Source organism: Rana temporaria, chromosome 7, assembly GCF_905171775.1.
Source record: "Rana temporaria chromosome 7, aRanTem1.1, whole genome shotgun sequence".
NCBI classification, from domain to species: Eukaryota; Metazoa; Chordata; class Amphibia; order Anura; family Ranidae; genus Rana; species Rana temporaria.
Window position 1 is genome coordinate 80,668,712 of NC_053495.1, and position 15,020 is coordinate 80,683,731.

General features: G+C 46.9%; 1 protein-coding gene across 7 annotated transcripts in view; it reads left to right on the forward strand.

The window, feature by feature from the left end:
• Positions 1–15,020, forward strand: part of IPPK (inositol-pentakisphosphate 2-kinase) — a 1,052,241-nt gene that overhangs the window by 80,019 nt on the left and 957,202 nt on the right. The gene's annotated exons all lie outside the window — the stretch shown is intronic.

The window sequence follows — 15,020 nt, forward strand, 5'->3', positions numbered from 1 at the left end:
TCACACACCTGCATAGCCAATGACACCACAACACAGCGCACACTGACACCGCACAGCATACTGCCGTTCTCTTGTCAGGGCAACTCTTGGTGAGCGCTGTGCTGCACTGCCTACCTGGGACACCCAGAGTGGTGATAATCGCAGTCCTCCAGCTCACTTGTTCCTTCCTGCTCTATGCTCTCCAGCTACATATTTCAGGTTGGGAAGCCAGGCTCAGAGAGGTCATACTATCAGGTCCCATGGCTTAACGAGAATTGTAAGGAGAGCACCTGTGTACTGCTCTGCATGTGTGCGGCTCACCCGACTACTTTTCCTGGGCACGCACCTTTCCTCTTCGGCCGCCAATCGCAGCGTGGCTCTAAGTGGTAGGCACAGATTGGACTGTTGGTCATGCAGAACTGTTATCACTCGCCCACAGCTTAAATCCACTCTCCAAATGCTAGCACGCGAGTGCAAATTTTGAGGGCTGGCGTAATACTGTGAGGGTACTCATGAAGTTTTTTGCATTACTTAATATACACCTGAGGTTTTTTTCTGGCTGTCCGTGCTACAGCCGTGAGGTGAGCATTTAGGGGCCACAAGAGGTGTTTGCACCGAAGCTATCTCTCCTCTCAATGCTCAAGTTTGGTTTCGGGATCACCTTCTAAAGACTTTATTCTATTAGCTTAAATCACATACATTGCGTCTTCTTTATCACATTTGAGTGACATCACTTGTTTATATTTATTTTTATATATTTTTTTTCACGTTCTGTTTTAAATGCTTGCTGAAGTATTTATCTATTGCACCTTGATGTTCATGTTGGTTTGGTGTTTTGTTGAAGTATTCTATCATATAATTTACTTCAGCTTTTTGCTGCCTCTAGTGTTTTAATTCACTTATATATAATTCAGTGGGCTGTGTATCACTGTTCTTTTTTTTTTTGTTTTCTGTTGCAATGTAAAGTTTATTGCGGAATACAAATTATTAACAAAAGTTATCCATCTATCGTCCGATTAAACAAACGTGACAAAAATATACAGAGGAAACAAAAATAGCAAATGCTTTACAGGTCAAAACTCTCTTCTAAAATTGCTCTTATGGGTACAGTTGCATGAGTAACTGTCAGGGGTAAAAAAAGAAAATGACCAAGAATTATTTTTTCTTAGTTTCTGTCAGTAAATTTTGCAAATGGGTAATTTTTTTTCTCCTCCACTGATGGGAGCTGATGAGGCTGCACTGATGGGCATTACTGGGCAGCACTGATGAGCAGGCATGGATGGAAACAAAGACAGCAGTGACTGGCATCACTAATAGGCACTGGTGGTACTGGGGCTTTACTGTAATCGGGGCACTGATCAGTGCCTTGATTACAGATCTGATTTTTCACAGAGCAGCCCTGATTCTCCTTTTCTGGGGTCCCCCACGGATGCTTCTGGCTCCTCCTGCCTTCAGAGTTTCCCAACAGTAAGCTGCAAAGTATAGTATTGAGTGCCCCTATAGCAAGTTAAAAAAAAAATCTGCCTTTTAAAGCCACTCGCTTCCTGCCCTGGACTAAATGTCCCATGAGCCATTGCTCCTTTCACATTCACAAGTTCTCAGTCACTTATTGACATGCGGATGGTGTACTGAGCTGTATGTGTGTTTCACTGTATTTCCTGATATGTAAACAAATAATGCATTTGGTATGCAGGTCAACTAATCGGCCGATCAATTATGAAAATAGTTGACAACTATTTTCATAATCACTTGTTTTGGCCCTACATATTGCAACATGTACATCTGGGGATCCGTGTTTAATCATCTCTGGCAATATTTAATCTATCCCACTGGCTTTTTTTAGCTTGTAGGTGTTTGCATTTTCTCCATATTTTTTTCCTAATGTAACCGGTACATCTAGTGGGTTCTCCATATTGGAGGAAAAACACATTGAAAATCCGGTTGAATGGGATGCCCTAAATACAATAAACAACAAAGTGCAAATCTTCGCACCTGCATAGGTGTGAGTAGAACCTAATTGCTGACGATGCATTAAAGAGAATCTATTCTTCTATATTCAGAAGTACTATTCACTGGCCCCACTCATTATAGTACAACCCTGCGCTTAAGATGATTCAAAAATCAAAGGAAATAAATAATCTGTCCAAATGATAAACAATGTAAAAGAGCAGCTGCTTAAGTAAAAACAGTCAATTAATAAAAGCAGAAAAATAAAATCAGGCCCGTACAGAGCCTGATATCAAACCCCTGGTTTGCTACATTTGCTGTGTGGGATGACCAGGTCAGAAGTGTTGATAGTATGTGCTTCAATCACCAAAAGAATTCACCACGTGGGGGGATATGGGGTCCCCTTCGGGGGAAAACACTCACCAGATGGTAGATTTAAAACAGCATCTCAGTGCAACTCCTCACTTGTCACTTTCAGATGGTAGATTTAAAACAGCATAACAATCTATCTCCTTGGACACCCTCTATGGATTATCACTCTACAGGTATTATCCGCAAGTTTCTTCACACAGGTTGCTGCAGAAGGATAATCATAATTTGGAGGCAATTCGGATTCTGGCTCTTCATTATCTGACCTTATCTTCAGAAATCGGCACGGCACAGAGGCAGGAAATCTTCTGCATCCCCGGTCTCCCTTCAGCTGTGTCAGAGCTGAGGAGGACACCCATGAGTTACCCATGATTAAGTCACGTGTCTAGTGATGTAACGCGTGGGGGAAGAGCTACGAATGGGACGGATTGCACATCCGAATGAGGAGACACATCGTATGCTGAGCAGCCAAATGAGGATTGTTTGTTTGCTGATATTTATCGGTGGATTCGTGAGTGTGACCTTTCTCATCTGCACAATGAGGATTTCTCTTTTTGTCTCTGTTTTTCTTTCTTTTTTTTTTTTTTTTCCACAAAGATTTTTTATTATTGATGTAAAAAGGAGCATTACAAGTGTATGTGACAGTCACAATAGACAAGTTTCAAAACAGAAGTACAACTGGTTTCAGTTACATACATACATACATACATACATCGCAACATGTAAATGAACAGAGAATACCCAACAAACGATGCTATCAAATGGGGGATTGGGGTATTCCAAGCGAGGGAAAGAGATGAAAAGGATGGGGGTAGGGGGAGGGGATGGGGAGAGGGAGTGGAGGCCACTCCTCCTTTATATGGACACGGGGATGGGAAGGGTGCGTGTCCTTCAGGATGTGGTCAATTCCTTAATGCATTGGTTCAGGGGGGAAAGTAGGATCTGTAGTTGTCAGAAAATGTGAAGTGGGTCCAGCATGCCCAGGTTAGGGTGAATTTCTGTAAACGTTCCTGGGACGTGTAAATAAGTTCTTCTAATTCTGCAATCTTTGCAATTCTAGATAGCCATTCTCTGATGGTGGGTGCGTCAGGTGAGCGCCAATGGTTAGGGATGCATAGCCTGGCTGCATTCACCATATGCATGGCCAAAGACTTGTGGTAAGAGCTTTTCGGAAGGGTTGAATGGTGTAGGAGGTACTGGGCATGGTTGTAGTCCAGCTCGTATGTTGTTACCGTCTTAATGATGGAGTGTACCTTCTCCCAAAACGGTTGGATGGACCCACACTCCCACCATATGTGGATCATGGATCCCACATCAGTATTACATCGCCAACAAATGTTAGGGATTGTAAGCGAGAATTTGTGCAGACGTGAGGGGGTCCTGTACCACTTGGTAATGATTTTATACCCATTTTCTTGGATTGCTACGTTTAATGAACTTTTGTGGGCTGTCTGGTAAATGTTTGCCTAGTCCTCGTCCGTGAGGGTTAATTTTAGATCCTTCTCCCAGGATTCATGTAGGTGTTTGGAGGAGGATGGGAAGGAGTCTGTCTGGAGGAAGTTGTAGATGGACGAGATGAGGTGCCTTTTGTGGAGCTTGCCGAAGGCACAGAGATTCAAAACGGGTAAGGGGCCTGGACCAGGTCGTATTCGGGGCTTTGGACGAAAGATGGTGTCATTTGTCTGTATGGCCAAAACGGGATAGTCTGCGTGCGCGACTCAGCTGCCAGTCCCTCATAAGATCGCGGGTTCCCTCCCTGAAACAAGTGTTTCGCGAAAATATCCGAGTGTGGCCATTTTTTATGGAGAAATGAGGGGTCGCCCAGGGGAAAGTCCGGGTTCCCCCTTAGTGACGTCAGCGGGCCTAGGTGGGAGGAGATGTTATGTTGGTAAACTGCTTTATTGAAAGCTACTAGAGTCGGGTAGATTAGGGGGTGTGCTTTAATTGCCTGGGGCCATATATGAGGTGGGAGCAACGGGAGTATGTGCGTTGGAGTGTGAATTGATATCCTTTCCAAGGCTACCCAAGCCTTCTCTAGGTAGTGGATTTTCCAATCCGCAATCCTTGTCAGGTGACAAGCTAAATAATACTTGTAGAGATCTGGCAGTCCGATTCCACCACGCTCCTTAGGGAGAGTGAGACGTGAGTATTTAATGCGTGGAGGTTTATTACTCCACAGGAAACTAGAGCAAGCTTGTCTATAGGCCGCAAAAAAAGAAGGGGGAGATGGATTTGGATAGATTGTATTAGGTATAATAAACGGGGTAAGATCACCATCTTGATTAGGGCTGCGCGGCCAAACCAGGAAATGTTTGCCCAGTCTTTCAAGTCTTTCTGGACCCTTGTAAGAGCTTTCAGGAAGTTTAGTTTGTAGAGTTCCGTCATATTCCTGGCAATCTGAATGCCTAGGTATGTAATAGCCACCTCCTTCCATTTAAATGGGAAGGAATCCTGGCAATGTAGCATTTTCTGGTGTGGTAGCGAGACGTTTAAGGCATATGATTTAGAATAGTTTATCTTTAGGTTTGAGATTTCTCCAAACTGGCCTATGTCTTTTAGGAGATTTGGCAGTGAGATCTTGGGCAGTTGTAAAGACAGCAGGATGTCATCTGCAAAAGCAGCAACTTTGAATTCCCTTCCCGCTATGGTAACTCCTTTAATGTCAGGGTTATTGCGTAGTTTGTTCAAGAGGGGTTCCAGTGTCAGAACGAAAATTAGAGGGGATAGGGGGCATCCTTGACGGGTGCCGTTGCTAATGGAGAAGGCGCTTGACAGGAAGCAGTTGGTCCTTACCCTGGCCGACGGGTTGGAATAGAGGGCGTTAATATATGTAGCCATGCGAGGCATTAGGCCTATGCCCTTTAGGATCTCTCGGATGTAGTCCCAGGCTACCCTGTCAAACGCCTTCTCCGCATCAAGGGATAGAAAGAAGCCCCTAGCTGTCGACGTCTGTAGCCAATGTTGTAAGTTTAGGGCGCGTATGGAATTGTCTGGCCTCTCTGCCTGGTACAAACCCCACTTGATCTAACGTGACCAGTCCCGGGATGAGAGGGAGCATTCGATTGGCTAAAATTTTGGCGTAGAGTTTAATATCTACGTTGAGGAGGGAGATTGGTCTGTAATTTGCAGCTAGTAAGGGATCCTTGCCCTCCTTAGAAATGACCGTTATGTGGGCTTCTAGAAGTCTGCCCATCTGGGCTTGAGGGTCTGCTAGGGAGTTGAACATTTTGAGCATCTCCTGGCTTAAAGTCTCCTGGAATGTTTTGTAGTAAACAAGGGTTAAGCCGTCCGGGCCCGGACTCTTCCCCACTTTCATCTGTTTTATAGCTAAGTGGAGCTCCTCTTTGGAAAGGGGAGACTCTAGGGCTTTGGCTTGTTGTGAGGAAATGGGCTTGGGGCAGTACTCGGCCAGAAATTCCCGTATTCGGGACGCTCAGGTGGAGGCAGTGCTACCTCCTGGACTCGCCTGGGGTAAATTGTAGAGGTCAGCATAGAATTTCTCAAAGTGTTTCGCTATATCCTCATTCTTAGAGAGGAGAGCCCCGTGTTTATCTTGAATTTGGATTTTGGAGGAAGGCCTGGCTGCCTGTATCATGCGGGCCAGCATCCTGCCACTTTTATTGCCTTGTTCATAGAACACTTTTTGTTGTAAAACGTAACGCCTCCTCGTACGTTTCCCAAGTTCGTCCAGGAGTGTAGATCTGGCCTGCACCAAGTCCTGTAGGACGGTTTGTGAGGCTGCTTGTTTATGTATCCCCTCTAATCTATTGATAGTTTGGATGAGTGTTCTGACACGTTCCTGGTGTTTTTTGGCGGCAGTCGCTAAGGCTATGAGTTTCCCCCTCACTACGCATTTGTGCGCTTCCCATAGAGTGACAGGTGTAATGTCTGGGTCAGAGTTTTCATGAAAGTAGGTTTGAATGTGGGACTTGATCTGGGCTACTGTAACAGGGTCCTTCAATAGAGAGGGGTTTAGGCGCCAAGTTTTAGTGGAGACGTTTACTTCTGGGAATGATAGCGTCACTGTTATCGGATGGTGGTCGGATAAGAACATTGGCTCTATAGTGGCGTGAGAGAGAAATGACAGGTCTGCTTGGGAGAGAAAGAAATAGTTTATTCTCGAGTATTTTTGGTGGGGTGAGGAATAGAATGTGTAGTCTTTGGTGTTTGGGAAGAGCGTACGCCAAGTGTCGTGTAGTGTTGGGTTCTGGAGTTGCATCTCAATCTGGCGTAGGGCTCGATAGGGGAGCGCGGTGGAGCCGGTGGAGGAATCTAGGGCTGGATTTAACGGGGTATTAAAATCCCCGCCGAGGATTAACAGTCCCTCCCGGACGGTGGAGAGCAAGTCTCCCATCTTCCTGAAGAATGTAACTTGGTGTTCGTTGGGGCTGTAAATGTTAGCTATGGTGACTGGTTTAGCTGCGAACGTGCCTTTAAGGAAGATAAATCTGCCTTCTGGATCAATCAAAGTGTCAGTCAGACGGAATTCGGCATGCTTAGAAATGAGGACAGAGACCCCCTTGGTCTTAGAGGAGGGGTTTGTAGAATGAAAGGCTTGTTTGTATATGTGATTTGCAAGCTTGGGTACTGCTCCTGACTTGAAGTGCGTCTCCTGAAGTAGTAAAAAGTGTGCTTTGTGTTTGGAGAGGGCTGCCAAGACTTTCGACCCTTTCTCAGGGATGTTAAGGCCCTTCACATTCAGAGATAGGCATTTGAGAGATAAATGGTTGGACTTATCCATTTAGCAGAGTTATAGAGTTCAGCTGGGGGTTTCGGGAGAGGCCGTGAACTTGCTGGAAGGGGAGGAGGAGTGGCTCTCTAGGAGGGAAAGGAAAAGAGAAGGAGGGAGAGAGGAATGAGTATCTGGTTTGCGCGGGATGTAGAAAGGATAGGGAGAAGGGTTATAAGGTAGTAGGGGACAGACAGAGGAGGGGGGAAATCAGGTATTCGAGTGGTAGAGGTTGGGATCCCGAGTCTCAGTCCTAGAGGGGGGAGAGGGGAAGAATCCGGAGGTGACTACGAGTCGAGTCGAGACACCTAGTAGGGGGGGGGGGCGGGATGGGTAGGGAGGGTGAGGCAGGGTGGGTGAGGGTTCCGGAACGTCAACTGTAGTCTTGTTGGACAGCTGTGTGGGGGTAGTAAACCTGAAGTGGAACTTGCGATTTGGCATTGGAGAGGACGACAAGGAAACGTAAATTGGTTTACCAGAACTACTTTAAGAATAGAAAAACAGTGCAGGGCAATTTTGTAAACCATACAGGGTCAAGAGAGTTAAGGGAAGCCTAGGAGGGGTACAACAGACTAAGTGTGTGGGGAGGTCCCTCAGAGGTCCCGGTGTGGGGGTTAAACTCGTGGACCTAACTGTAAGGTGGTAAGCAACTTTTGCATCAGCGTAGGCATAACATTAGCATACATCACAGAAACTAGAAACCTGAATTACTGCAACTTAGTTCAGCTCAGCCATGGAATCGTAGATCAGGTTACCGTGCTTGAGAACATAACATTTCCTGAAAATAAGGAGTAGGGTTAAAAGGCACCATGACAGTGATAACAAATGTTCTCAGTCCCAGTCTTTAACTAGCCTCAGGATTTGGTAGGTAGGCATGGGAGTGGGCGAGGCCTCTCCCGGGGTTTGTATTCAAGGCAGTAAGGGCCTACAGCTAACCACCAGGGGGGAGCAGGCATTGAGTCTAAACTGAGTTATCATGGGGCAAAACAAGTAGTCAAAAGGCCCAAGGATTCAGTGAGCAGTCTTTCCTATCAGTGCTCGGAAGCATCGAGTTCAGGGAGCATGCCGGGTAGATCAGAGCAGGTTTCCCTGTGTAACAGTATCGCTCGGGTAGCGGCACATCTGGTGCTACATTTTTGCCTGGGCGACAGTGAGGTCATATTTGGATTCACTTCCAATCGCGTACTAGAGTAACTTAAGACCCGCGTGAGCTGAGCTAGGCCAAAGCCTCCCAGGTGAAAAAAGTAAAGTACTCTAAACCTTAGGTTTCCTGCTATTCCTTAGATGGTTCGGTTACTACCTCTCGGAGGCGCCCCCGATCTCCCAATGACATTAAAAGGAGCAAACTGATCAACATGAGAGTTCGTAGGGCTCTTTTGGGGAGCACGTTAAAGTTCCGCTAGGCTCATGTTGTGACTAAAGACGTGTCAGAGCTATAGGTATGAGGACATGGGAAAGGGTCGCCCCCCCCACGGTATATAGTCAATGCAAATCGCAACCAGGGTAGCTCTGCGCGATCTTCAAGGGATAGGGGTGAATTGAGGCAAACTGGGTACAGGAGAAATGAAGAAACAGTTTAACTCCTGGTACCACGGTTCCAGAGCTGAACACTGATGTGCTCCCGATTACCCCTTTGCGGGGTGTCAGCGTGACCCGGAGGGTGAGCCTGGAAGTCGTGGTGGGATGGACGGTCACCAGGGGATGAAGGATCCAATCTGCGGCGTCTGGATCTCTGGCGCTGTGCCTTGGGTGACGAAGCGTGCGAGACTGGTTTCCACGGATCCGTCGGGAAATAGAATGCGTACCATTCCGGGATGTCGATGGGCGGTATGTCGAGTTGTTCACCGAAGGCAGGAAGGTCTTCCGGTGTACGTAGGAGAGCTGTGCGCCCCCTGGTGGTTGCAGACAGGCAGAATGGAAACTTCCACCTGTATTGAATATTCCGCGCCCGAAGAGTGTCCAGCAGGGTGCGCCTAGTTTGCAAAGTAATCTGGGACAAGTCCTGGAACAGCTTTATGTCTGCGCCATTGTGTAAAATACGTCCCCGGGGTCTGGCTCTCTTAAGAATCTCTCTTCTTTCAGGGGAAAGTTCACTATACAGCACACTATATCTCTGGGTGGCTCAGAGTCCCTGGGTGGGGGTCTCAAGGCACGATGGATCCTTTCCATCTCGATGGGTGCATCAGCAGGCCGCTCGAGCAGGTTATTAAAAAATGGCGCACACTGCCAAGGGCAATTAGAGGCCTGGTCGATTCCCTCAGGGAGGCCCTGCACCCTAATATTGTGTCTGCGGCCTCTATTATCGAGGTCTTCCACGTGTCTGTGCAGGCCAAACATGTGGGGGAGATGCATGTCGTAGGTCTTCTGCACTTGCCTTATTGCTGCAGCCTGGAGCTGTGTGTCTTCCTCCACGTCTTTCAGGCGGCTCCCCATCGCCTGCAGATCGGTTTTCAGATCGGCAATGGCCGCCGTCAGGGTGTGTTTAATGTCCAGCGCAACCGATTGCAGATCTCTTTGCAGATCAACTTCTTGATCAACTTCAACTTCTGGGCGCTGCGCTTCTGGTATCTCCGACCACCTGAGCTGCCGACCTACTTGGGTGGGATGGAGATAAGGCCTGTGGTGTCTGGGAGGCCAGGAGCTCCGGAGTGTGTCAAGGCCCGGGTTCGGAACATCTCCGGTATGTTGGATCCGAGTTGCGATCCGTTCTCCGTCGTTGACCAGGGGGTCGAGGTACTCCTGTGTGTCCTTCCCATGCTCGGAGATGTAAGTTAGGTCCCCAAAAAAGCTTCTATTCGTCCTCAGTACGCCGGAACTCTCAACTCATGCGGCCATCTTGATTCCCGTCCAGGCCACGCCCCCCTGTCTCTGTTTTTCACATGAGCTGCACAACTGTGGAAGATCTGATACTCACATGTGAAGAAAATCAGCTTGGAGTCTGTAGAATTTGATCACCCCATACATATCTTTCAAGCCAGTACACAGCACTCGCACTCAGGAGGTGTATTGTAGTTGCATGCTCAGTAGCATGCATTTGGACTAATTATTTTTATACACATGTACTGAATTTGAATCACCTATGGTTTGTGGTTCCGGTTCACATCACAGAAGTTAATACTCAGCGCATATTATTATTATTATTATTATTATTGATTTTTTGTTTGACTAACATAACATATGCTGCGTTTATTATTTAGGATTTTTTTTGATGTCACATATAATTAAGTATTTAGTAGCGCTGTAGTAACATTTTTTCATTCAGAATCCGAATTGCCTCCAAATTATGATTATCCTTCTGCAGCAACCTGTGTGAAGAAACTTGCGGATAATACCTGGAGAGTGATAATCCATAGACGGTGTCCAAGGAGATTGTTATGCTGTTTTAAATCTACCATCTGAGGGGGGGCGTGTCCGGATGTGAGCGAGGCAGGACGTGCTCTGTGAGAGCTCCTCACTACTCCTGTCCTACATCTGTTATTTGGAGCATTTTGAGCCCGATTTCTGGGGATTGCACCCCCGATCCAGGTGGGGGAACGTCTGGACATGCGAAAGGAGGCGGCGAAACACGGCCATCAGACCCCAAAAAGCCAGCGCCAGACCCGCTCCTCACGTGGCGCGGACGAGGCCTCTGCCGCTGCCATCTTGCCTTCCCCTTCTTCTTCAGCAGCGCAGTGAAGCCAGCGACAAAGAGGGCCCAGATGGAGGGGGGTGAACAGGTCATCCGGGCGGAGGAGCCCCCGCCTGTACCTCTGGTCCAGGATGCGGCTCAGGAGGCGATTACACGCCCGATCCTGGAGGCAATCAACGCCAGCAAGGCCGCAGTAATGGTGAGCATTGATCACCTAGCCACAGAATGCACCCTGATTAGACATGACCTTGATAAAATTAGGGGGAGGCCAACGGAGGCAGAGGAGAGGATTTCTAATGTGGAGGATGAGACACAGGCTCAGGGCAATCGGTTATCTGAACTGCAGGCCGTGGTGAAACTCCTGCAGGACCGCGCAGATGATGCCGAAGATAGGCAAAGGAGAAAAAATGTTCGCGTGGTGGGGCTGCCGGAGGGGGCAGAAGGCCCACAGTCCACCACCTTTGCAGAAACATTTTTCAAACAACTCCTGAACTTGGGTGACCGTCCACCAACATATGTGGTTGAACGGGCGCATAGGGTGCCTATGGGGAGGAGACCCCCGGGTGACTACCCACGTCCCTTTCTGGTGAGATTCCTGAACTACAGGGATAGAGATCTGATCCTAACAGCCTCCAGGAAGGCCCAATAGCTGAAGTATGAAAATGCCAAGGTGATGCTTTTTCCTGATTTCTCGGCGGAGACACAGAGAAGACGGCGTTCCTTTAATGATATCAGGAAAAGATTGCGAGAGAAGAACATACAGTACAGCATGCTTTATCCCAGTAAACTGCGGGTTCAATACCAAGGTTCTGTGAAGTTTTTTGACAACCCACGTGATGCGTGCGACTGGCTGGATAGGAATCCATAAAGAGGCCTTGTCACAAGATGAGTATTGTTCTACTCCCTAACTTTCCGGGGTCCTGGCCGGTAGCACTGTGCCTGGTCACCAGGATTTTGCTGTCAGAGTTGTGGTGCCTGCGTCTCTGGCCCTGCTGAAGTTTTCCTTGTCCCTTTTTTGGTTCTTTACACCCGCATCTGCCAGCAGTAAATTTTTCCTGTTTACTTGAAACTGCAAGGCATGATAATTTTTATTTTCTAGAACATGACCTTTGCCTTTTTTCTTTTACTCCTGTGTTTTTTTCTTTTTACGGGTTTTTCCTATAAATTGCAAAGAAAGTGCCAAGAATAGTTGCTGTGTTATTACATTTGTGATAGCATGTGCCATACCTGATCTATCTGCAAGACGCCACTAGATGGCAATAGAATACTGTACTTTCCTCCACTGGATTTTAGGTCCTGATTTTGTGGCTCCACGTTGCTGTTCGGGCGGAACTCTCTGGGGCTAAAGAAGACTTTCTTTTTTAGTTTTCACTGTTGGACAAGTGACCGTCTGGAGGAACTTCCAGAAACATCTGATTTTTTTTTTTGGGTGTTATATTGTTTTTGGGGTTGAAGCTGCATACCAGACAATGGTTTTTTTTTTTTTTTAAGCCTTTTTGCTTCATGGTCTCTTTTTTTTATTTTTTATTTTTATTTTTTGGTTCTGGTATGATGGCAGGGGGGGTGGGTTGTTATGGTTGGGGGGTCTCTTTTTGCTCTGTTTACTGCTCAGTTCCCAGTCCTCGATCAGCGTGGACCTCTTTTCAGGTTTTGATATTGTGTTCTGCACCGAAATTCTGGGCACGTTCCAGATGCACCTGGGGAATGTTTGGTGAAAAGGAATATGGCTAATGTGGTTAAGTTTGTATCGTGGAACATCCGGGGGTTGAATAGTAAATTTAAGCGGGCCTCGATGTTCCAGTACCTGAAGACAGTTGAGCCGCATGTGGTCCTCCTGCAGGAGACTCACCTGGAGGGTAGTAGAATTCTGGCCTTACGTAAACATTGGATTCAAAAGGCATTTCATGCCACATACTCCACATTTGCCAGGGGGGTGACTATACTTATTAGTAGGACGCTTCCCTGCACGATTCACCAGGTGATAACTGACCATGGGGGACGATATGCGGCGGTGGTTTTAGATATAGGTAATCGCAAAATGTTACTTGTAAATGTATATGTGCCACCTCCTTTTGCTGTACAATTATTATATGATCTCTATGTGAAATTGGCACCGCATGCTCATTTGCCGCTTCTGATGATGGGGGATTTCAATGCAACGTTGGGGGTGCTGGATTCTTCCAATCCCGGGCAGGGAGGGTCACAGGACTTGTTGGCTTGGGTCTCCATGGCAGGATTGACTGAAATATGGCGAGCTAAGAACCCGGCCACTACATGTTATTCTCACCTTTCACAGACCCATCGCTCCTCGGCTAGAATAGATCTAGCATTTGGGAACCAGACTATGCTGTCCTATGTGAGGGGGCAGAATATTTGGCGGGAGGATTGTCAGATCACAATCCACTCGCTGTTTCCTTGCTCTTTCCGGCAGTTGGGGGGGGTGAGGAGTTGGAAGCTGTCCCCGGGTTGGTTACAGGAAGAACAGGTCTCTACACATTTGCTTGAAGCAGTAGATAATTATTGGGCCCTGAATGTAGACTCGGCTGATCCGCCGGTGGGATCCGCCGGTGGTCTGGGACGCCTTTAAGGCGGTGATTCATGGTGAATCTATTACGGCTATCAAGAGGGTGAGAGTGGACCAAAATGCTGAAGTTCAGGGGATGCAGGATAGGGAGCGTGAATGTGCAACTGCACATGCTGCAAATAAAACTGACACGTATGCGGCCCTGTTGGAAGCTAGACGCAGACTTTCCATCCATTACAATGACCTAGCGCATACGGAAGCTAAGCATAGAACAAACTCGTTATTTTCTGAGGGAGATAAAAACGTGAAATTATTGGCTAGGTTGGTGGCAGACCAAAACCATATTGAACACATTTTCTGCCCTTTACGCCCCCATCCCGTCGTATGACCGTGATGCCCTGAGGGAATTGCTGGGTAGTTTGTCCCTTCCCAAACTTACTGATGAATGCATGGCGTTGGATGCCACAATTACAAAAAAGGAGGTTGAGGCGGCAATTTTTGCTTTTCCGTCTAATAAAGCGCTGGGTCCGGATGGATTCCCGGCGGATTTTTATAAACTATATGTTGAACAACTGGCCCCCAGACTTGCGGCCTTATTTGCGTGTTGCTTGGAAAAAAGGGAGCTTCCGGCGTCAATGCTTGATGCCTACATTGTCCTATTGCCTAAGCCGGGTAAGGATCCGTTGGACTGCTCGTCCTACAGACCCATTGCCCTTCTCAATATGGATCTCAAAATTCTGACGAAAGTGTTGGCAAAGAGGCTGGCCCCGGTGATGTCATCTCTGGTAGATGTGGACCAGACGGGTTTTATGCCGGGTAAATCCACTGATACCAATTTGAGGAGACTTTTTACACACTTACAGCTTCCCAATTTGGACTCGTCCTGCAGGATAATAGTTTCTATTGATATAGAAAAGGCCTTTGACTCAGTGGACTGACATTTCATGCATGCAGTTCTTGAGTCTATGGGCTTTGGACAGTCATTTCGGCAGTGGATCTCACTGCTATATAGTGCGCCCAGGACGGCCATTCGAATGGGGGGATCTGTCTCTGAGTATTTCACAATTGGGAGAGGCACTAGACAGGGATGCCCCCTGTCACCCTTTTTGTTCGCCCTCATGATGGAGCCCCTGGCGGTGGCTCTGAGGGCGTCAGAGGAGGTCAAGGCCATTAGAGTGGGTAGTATTGATGAGGGTCTGGCTTTATATGCTGACGACCTTCTGCTGTTCTTGAGGGACCCTGGAGAATCATTAGTCACCGCTCTGGGTATTATGGATAAGTTCACTACATACTCTGGGCTGAAAGTCAACTGGGGGAAGTCGTCCATACTTCCCTTGGATGATGAGGCTAGGGCAAGAGCGAATCCTGACCTGCCACTTAAATGGGTCACACAGATAACGTATTTGTGGGTGAAGGTCACAGCAAATGTGATGGACTTCATGTCCCTCAACCTGCTGCCGCTTTTGACATTTTTCAAACAAAAAGCTCTAGTTTGGCAAAAGCTTCCCTTATCATTGATTGGTAGGATTAACCTCCTTAAAATGAAGATTCTCCCGGTTATATTGTATTTTCTAAGGAATGCCCCGGTATGGATACCGAAGTCCTTCTTTCGGAAACTCGATAGTATTACTAGCTCTTTTCTCTGGGCACCTAAAATGCGATGGCACGGTTATATGTTCCCGGTCGTGTTGGCCGATAGTTAAGCTTGGCGGAGTGCCAATAAATGTTTTTTTTTATTTAATTTATATATATATATATATATATATATATATATATATATATATATATATATATATATATATATATATATATATATATATATATATATATATATATATATATAT